Source organism: Arachis hypogaea, chromosome 8 (assembly GCF_003086295.3).
Source record: "Arachis hypogaea cultivar Tifrunner chromosome 8, arahy.Tifrunner.gnm2.J5K5, whole genome shotgun sequence".
In the NCBI taxonomy this organism is placed as follows: domain Eukaryota; kingdom Viridiplantae; phylum Streptophyta; class Magnoliopsida; order Fabales; family Fabaceae; genus Arachis; species Arachis hypogaea.
The window spans coordinates 4,969,937-4,977,907 of record NC_092043.1 but is presented as its reverse complement, the minus strand read 5'-3'; positions in this window follow the sequence as shown (position 1 = coordinate 4,977,907).

Genomic DNA, 7,971 nt, shown 5'->3' with positions numbered 1-7,971 from the left:
GAGATGGAATTGGGCTGGACCCGTGCTAGCAGCACAAGCCCTGCCACGCGAACGCGTCACCCACGCGTCCGCGTCATATTGGAAATAAGGCCACCCGCGCGACCGCGTCGACCACGCGACCGCGTCACCCTGGATTTTGGCAATACCAAGTTTCAAACAGAGAGTTGTGCGGCCGCGAGGCTGCACTTGCGCCATTAGCACAAATCGAGTCACGCAATCGCGTACCCCACGCGTCTGCGTCACCCAACCTTATCGCGCACCACGCGACCGCGTCACCCATGCGACCGCGTCACCAGCGTCGCACAACCTATCCAGATTAGTGCCAATTTTCTTATCTTCTCTTTTCTAATCCTAATTTCTTCCTTCTCTCTCCTTTCTCACTTTCTTTTTTCTTCTCATCATTTTTCCCTCTCATTTTATTTTACTTCATTTATTTGCATATTTCATTCATTGCATTATTCTCATTGGTGTTGGAGTTTTATTTGGATAAGTGCCTTATTTTATTTGAGCACGTGGCTACTCGGTGAAGAGATTTGACAATTGACATTTACTTATGGCTCTCATATACATTTGGATTACATTATTTTCATCCCTATTTTAACTTGCACACCCAACGTATTTGGGATTATCATTCACAATTGTCATCATTACACATGCTCTTTAATTTGGCACATTTATTACTTGATGCTTGAGCTATGCCTCTCATGCCTATTATTTGCATGTTTTTACCCTCTTGCATCTAATTATTTTGAATTGCTCTTTATTGTTGTCTTCCCTACATGTTGTAGCTACCATGTAGATGGACTATCATCTTTCCTTTGGCATTCTTTATCACTTGGAATTTCCTCCCTTCTGGTCTTAGTTTTCTATATTTCACACTCTTCCTTTTTCTTCTTCCTTAGGCATGGGTACCAAGAAAGGAAAAGAGAAGGCCACTGACAAAACACCAGCAAGGAAAGGAACCAAGAGATCTCCAATTAAGGCGCCTCCATCTACAAGCGTCAGTTGGAGCAACCCGTCCACCTGCACATCTCAGCATGCACCGAGGACGGTGCAATCTTTAAGTGTGGGGAGGTCGATACCGATCTCCATGGGTTAGTTACTTCTTGACTCAACACCAATATTTTATTTTATTTGTTTGTTCATTATTGCATTTGCATGTTTAATTACATATTTGTTTGATTTTATGCATTTAGCTACTACTTGGTTAAAATAATAAATTTCTTTTAAGACCCTATTTTTGAAAAATTTCACTAATTTAAATTGAAAATTTTTATGTTAAAAATTTGTTTGAAGTTGTAATTGGAACATGGTTTTTGAGCCAAAGAACACACAACCTGTGAGATTTGAGCTTAATTACATGGTTACATTATTTAACCATAAATTTTTATTCTTGTGTGTTCACTTCTCTATGATTGTAATCTTTATTTTTTTCCATTCTATATGTCCAATATTTAATATATTTGCATGCTTGCATATGATTGAGGCCATTGTTTGATTCTAGCTCACTTATCCCAAAATTAACCTACCTTTTACATCATCCTTGTTAGCCCCCTTGAGCTTTTAAATCCCCTCTTGTTTTATAACCATATTACTAGCCTTAAGCAGAAAAACAAAATAAAAATCCCAAGTTGAATCCTTGGTTAGCTTAAGATAGATATTGTGTATAATTTAAGTGTGGGAAATTTTATGGGAACATGGGATGATATGAAAATAGTAGGGAATTAAATTGAATAAGTTATTTGAAAATTTGGGAAGCATGCTCATGTGAAATCAAAATAATTAAATTACCATGTGCATTGAAAAAAAAATATTAAGTAATTAAATAAGGGGATACAAAAAAAAATAATATTACCCTAAAATGCAAAATAAAAAGAATCAATGCACATGGGACAAAATTCAACAAAATAAGTTTGATACATGAGCATGTAATACAAAAAGTGGGAAAATTTGGGTAGCTAGGTAAAGCATTTTAAATTTTATAAAGTATGTATGTGTTAGGTGAGATCTTGAACTAATCAAAGATTCACTTTACTAGCTCACTTAGCCTTATATATACCCTTGCCTTTACCTTGGCCCCATTACAACCTTAACAAAAGACCTCATGATGTTTGCATTGGTATGCTAAATAATTGTTGATTGGTTAGATGAAGAACAAGGTTTAGAAAGTATGATCAGAGAAGAGTAGAGTGATTAACCCTATACACTTGAGAGATTAGAGTGCATATACACTTCCTGTGAGGGTTCAGTGCTTAATTCTATGTTCCCTGCTTTCATGAGCTATCTTCTTACAAGTTTACTTGTCTTTATTTTATATGATTTGAATTAGTGGAATTTGAATTATTTTTATCTTAAGGAACTTATTTATTTTTAACCAAGTAGGTAGAAACATTTTAGCATGTAGTTGCATTTATAGGTTGCATTTCGTACATTCTTACCATTCCTCTTCATCTTTATAGTTTCTCTTGAGCTTAGCATGAGGACATGCTATTGTTTAAGTGTGGGGAGGTTGATAAACCCATATTTTACGGTTTATCTTGTGCTTAATTGAGTGGATTTTATCAACTCTTCACCCACTTATTCATACTATTTGCATGTTTTACATTTCCCTTCCTAATTATGTGCTTTGATTGAAAACATGCTTCTTTGGACTTATATTTGCTTATTATTAATCCTCTCTTATTACCATTAGATGCCTTGATATGTGTGTTAAGTGTTTTCAGAGATTACAAGGCAGGAATGGCTCAGAGGATGGAAAGGAAGCATGCAAAAGTGGAAGGAATACAAGAAGTTGGAGAAACTGCTAAGCTGTCCAGCCTGACCTCTTCGCACTCAAACAGCAATAACTTTAGCTATGGAGGTCCAAACGACGCGATTTCAGTTGCGTTGGAAAGCTAACGTCCGGAGCTTCGATTTGATATATAATATGTCATAGTAGCCCTGACGCTAGGCGACGCGACCGCGTGCTCTAATGCGGCGGCGTCGCAAGTGACGAAAATCAGCGAAGTTAAATTCGCAACCAGCGAATTCTGGGCTGTTTCTGACCCAGTTCTCGGCCCAGAAAACACAGATTAGAGGCTATAAAGTAAAGGGATTGCATCCATTCAGAGGAGGCCACTCATAATTCACTTTTTATGTTTTAGATGTAGTTTTAGAGAGAGAGGTTCTCTCCTCTCTCTCTTAGGATTAGGACTTCTCTTAGTTTTAGGAGTGACTCTCAATCACAGGTTCTTTATTTTTATTTATTTTCAATGTTCCATGTTTAGATTGATTTTCTTAATTAATGTTATTTGAGATATTTCAGATTGATGATTGCTTTTTTTTTTATTGATATAAATAATTTGGATTTTTCTGTTGCCCAATTGCCTTATGAATATTTTCCATGTTAGATTTTACTGCTTTGAATGAATTGAAGGTATTTCAGATATTTATAATTTTAATTTATCTTTTTACATTCTTGGCTGTGGTTGATTAATTGGTGACTCTTGAGTTATCAAACTCATTGTTAATTGAAAATTAGAATTCATCCACTTAACTTACCTTCATAGTTAGAGGTTAACAAAGTGGGAGAAAAATCCAATTCTCATTACAATTGATAAGGATAACTGGGATAGGACCTCCAGTTCACATACCTTGCCAAGAGTTTATTTTACAGTTATTTATTTATTTTTATTGCTTTAAAAATATACTCGTACCTTTTACCTTAATCCATAACCCCAAACACACCTTTTCATAACCAATGATAAGAACATACCTCCCTGCAATTCCTTGAGAAGACGACCCAAGGTTTAAATACTCGGTTATCAATTTTAAAAAGGGGTTTGTTACTTGTGACAACCAAAACGTTTGTACGAAGGGATTTCTGTCGGTTTAGAGACTATATCTACAACGCGACTGTTTTTATGAAATTCTTTACTGGCAAATATCCGCTCATCACAACACCAAACTTAATTGTTGCTTGTCCCCAAGCAACTAAAAATCAAATAGGATAAAAAGAATAGAATATACTATAAATCCCAAAATATCAATGATTATTAGTTCTAATTAGATGAGCGGGACTTGTAGCTTTTTGCTTCTGAACAGTTTTGGCATCTCACTTTATCCTTAGAAGTTTAGAATGATTGGCATCCATAGGAACTCAGAGTTCAGATAGTGTTATTGATTCTCCTAGTTAAGTATGTTGATTCTTGAACACAGCTACTTTTATGAGTCTTGGCTGTGGCCCTAAGCACTTTATTTTCCAGTATTACCACCGGATACATAAATGCCACAGACACATGACTGGGTGAACCTTTTCAGATTGTGACTCAGCTTTGCTAAAGTCCCCAGTTAGAGATGTCCAGAGCTCTTAAGCATACTCTTTTTGCTTTGGATCATGACTTTAACCACTCAGTCACAAGCTTTTCACTTGGACCTTCATGACACAAGCACATGGTTAGGGACAGCTTGATTTAGCCGCTTAGGCCTGGATTTTATTTCCTTGGGCCCTCCTATCCATTGATGCTCAAAGCCTTGGATCCTTTTTACCCTTGCCTTTTGGTTTTAAGGGTTATTAGCTTTTTCTGCTTGTTTTTTTTTTCTCTTTCTCTTTCTCTTTTTTTCGCAAGCTTCTTCTTTTTCACTGCTTTTTCTTGTTTCAAGAATCAATTTCATGATTTTTCAGATTATCAATAACATTTCTCTTTGTTCATCATTCTTTCAAAAGCCAACAATTTTAACATTCATAAACAACAAGATAAAAAATATGCACTGTTTAAGCATTCATTCAGAAAAGAAAAGTTATTGTCACCACATCAATATAATTAAACTAATTTCAAGGATGAATTTGAAACTCATGTTCTTCTTATTCTTTTGTATTAGAAACATTTTTCATTTAAAAAAGGTGAAGGATTCATGGAATTATTCATAGCCTTAAGACATAGTTACTAAATACTAATGATCATGTAGTAAAGACTCAAAACATAGACAAACATATAGCATAAAACTGAAAAACAGAGAGATAAGAACAAGGAAGTTAAGGAATGAGTCCACCTTAGTGAGGGTGGCGCCTTCTTCTTGAAAGACCAATGGTGTTCTTGAGCTCCTCTATGTCTCTTCCTTGCCTTTGTTGCTCCTCCCTCATAGCTCTTTGATCTTCTCTAATCTCATTGAGAATGATGGAGTGCTCTTGGTGTTCCACCCTTAATTGGTTCATGTTATGACTCAATCCTTCTAGAGAAGTGTTGAGTTGTTCCCAATAGTTGTTTGGAGAAAAATGCATCCATTGAGGCATCTCAGGGACTTATTGATGATGAGCTTCCTCATGTGTCTCTTGGGATCCATGAATGGGCTCTCTTGTTTGCTCTATCCTCTTCTTAGTGATGGGCTTGTCCTCTTCAATGAGGATGTCTCCTTCTATGACAACTCCAGATAAGTTGCATAGATGGCAAATGAGATGAGGAAAAGCTAGCCTTGCCAAGGTGGAGGGCTTTTCGGCTACTTTATATAGTTCTAGAGAGATGACTTCATGAACTTCTACTTCCTCTCCAATCATGATGCTATGGATCATGATGGCCCGATCCACAGTTACTTCGGATCGGTTGCTAGTGGGGATGATAGAGCATTGGATGAACTCTAACCATCCTCTAGCCACAGGCTTAAGGTCAAGTCTTCTCAATTGAACTGGCTTGCCTTTTAAGTCTCTTTTCCATTGAGCTCCTTCCACGCATATGTCCATGAGGACTTGGTCCAACCTTTGATCAAAGTTGACCCTTCTAGTGTAGGGCGTGCGTCATCTTGCATAATAGGCAAGTTGAACGCCAACCTTACGTTCTCCGGACTAAAATCTAAGCTTTTTCCCGAACCATTATAAGCCAATTCTTTGGGTTTGGGTTCATGCTTTGATCATGATTCCTAGTGATCCGTGCATTTGCATAGAACTCTTGAACTGTTGAGATTCCAACTTATTGAATGGGATTGGAGAGAACTTCCCATCCTCTTCTTCTAATCTCTTGTCGGATGTCCGGATATTCGCCCTTTTTGAGCTTTAAAGGGACCTCAGGGATCACCTTTTTCTTAGCCACAACTTCATAGAAGTGGTCTTGATGGGCTTTTGAGATGAATCTCTCCATCTCCCATGACTCAGAGGTGGAAGCAATTGCCTTCCCTTTCCTCTTTCTTGAGGTTTCTCTGGCCTTAGGTGCCATCAATGGTTATGGAAAAACAAAAAGCTATGCTTTTACCACACCAAACTTAGAATGTTGCTCGCCCTCGAACAAAAAAAGAAAGAATAGAAGAATAAGAAGATATGGAGGAGAGGAAGAGAGGTGAGGGTTTCGGCCAAGGGAGAGAAGAGAGGGTTGTGTTGTGTGAAAATGAAGAAGGATGAAGGGGTTTATATAGTGGAGGGATAGGGGTTTGGGTTCGGTCATTTAGGGTGGGTTTGGGTGGGAAAGAGATTTTGAATTTGAAGGTAGGTGGGGTTTATGGGGAAGGGTGGATGGATGTGATTGGTGAAGGGGTAATAGAGAAGAGAGATTGAGGTGATTGGTGAAGGGTATAGTGTTATTGGATTGTGTGAAGAAGAGAGAAGTGGGGTAAGTGGGGATCCTGTGGAGTCCACAGATCCTGAGGTGATCCTGTGGGGTCCACAGATCTTGAGGTGTCAGGATTTCTCACCCCTGCATCTTTTAGGCGTGTAAAATGCCCTTTGTATGTAAATTACTAAAATTCATATTTCCAGGGCGTATAAAATATGGTTTCTCTGTCAACATCAATCATAGCTCCTGCTGTGGCTAGGAAGGGTCTTCCAAGGATGATGCATTCATCATCATCCTTCCCAGTGTCTAGGATTATGAAATCAGCAGGGATGTAAAGGCCTTTAACCTTCACTAGCACGTCCTCTACTAATCCATAAGCTTGTTTTATTCACTTGTCTGCCATCTCTAATGAGATTCTTGCAGCTTGTACCTCAAAGATCCCCAGTTTTTCCATTACAGAGAGTGGCATAAGATTTATACCTGACCCCAGGTCACACAGAACCTTCTCAAGGGTCATGGTGCCTATTTTTATTAGTTTTGGGTCCACAGATCTTTAGGTGTCAAGGATTTCTCATCCTTGCATCTTTTAGGCATGTAAAACGCCCTCTGTATGTAATCCTGGTGTTTAATGCTAGCCTGATGCTTATTTCTGGCGTTAAACACCAGCTTGGTGCTTGTTTCTGGCGTTAAACGCCAGACAGATGCTTGTTTCTGGCATTTAAACGCCAGACAACTCTTCTTCCAGGGTGTGCTATTTAGTTTTTCTTGTTTTTGTGTTTTTTCTTGTTTTTCTTATACATTTCAAAAACTTGATAGGCGAAATTGTGACTCATACTTTTCTCAACTCGAACAATTCCTAGCAATGGCTCCAAAAACTTGGTCGTCTAAGTAATAAACCTTACGTGAGTAAGGGTCGATCCCACGGAGATTGTTGGTATGAAGCAAGCTATGGTCATCTTGTAAATCTCAGTCAGGCGGATTCTAATAGTTATAATGGTTTTCAAATATAAAGATAAATAAAGCATAAAATAGAGATAGAGATACTTATGTAATTCACTAATAGGAATTTCAGATAAGCACATGAAGGTTGTGTTCCTTCTGAATCTCTGATTTCCTACTGCTTTCATCCAATCATTCTTACTCCCTTCCACGACAAGCTGTATGTTTGGGGATCACCGTTGTCAATGGCTACCGTCCGTCCTCTCAGTGAAAATGGTCCAGGTGCGCTGTCACCGCACGGCTAATCATCTGTCGGTTCTCGATCATGTAAGAATAGGATTTACTATCCTTTTGCGTTGTCACCACGCCCTACAGTCGCGAGTTTGAAGCTCGTCACTGTCATTCAATCCCTGAATCCTACTTGGAATACCACAGACAATGTTTAGACTTTCTGGATTCTCAAGAATGCTGCCAATGGATTCTAGCTTATACCACAAAGATTCTGATTAAGGAA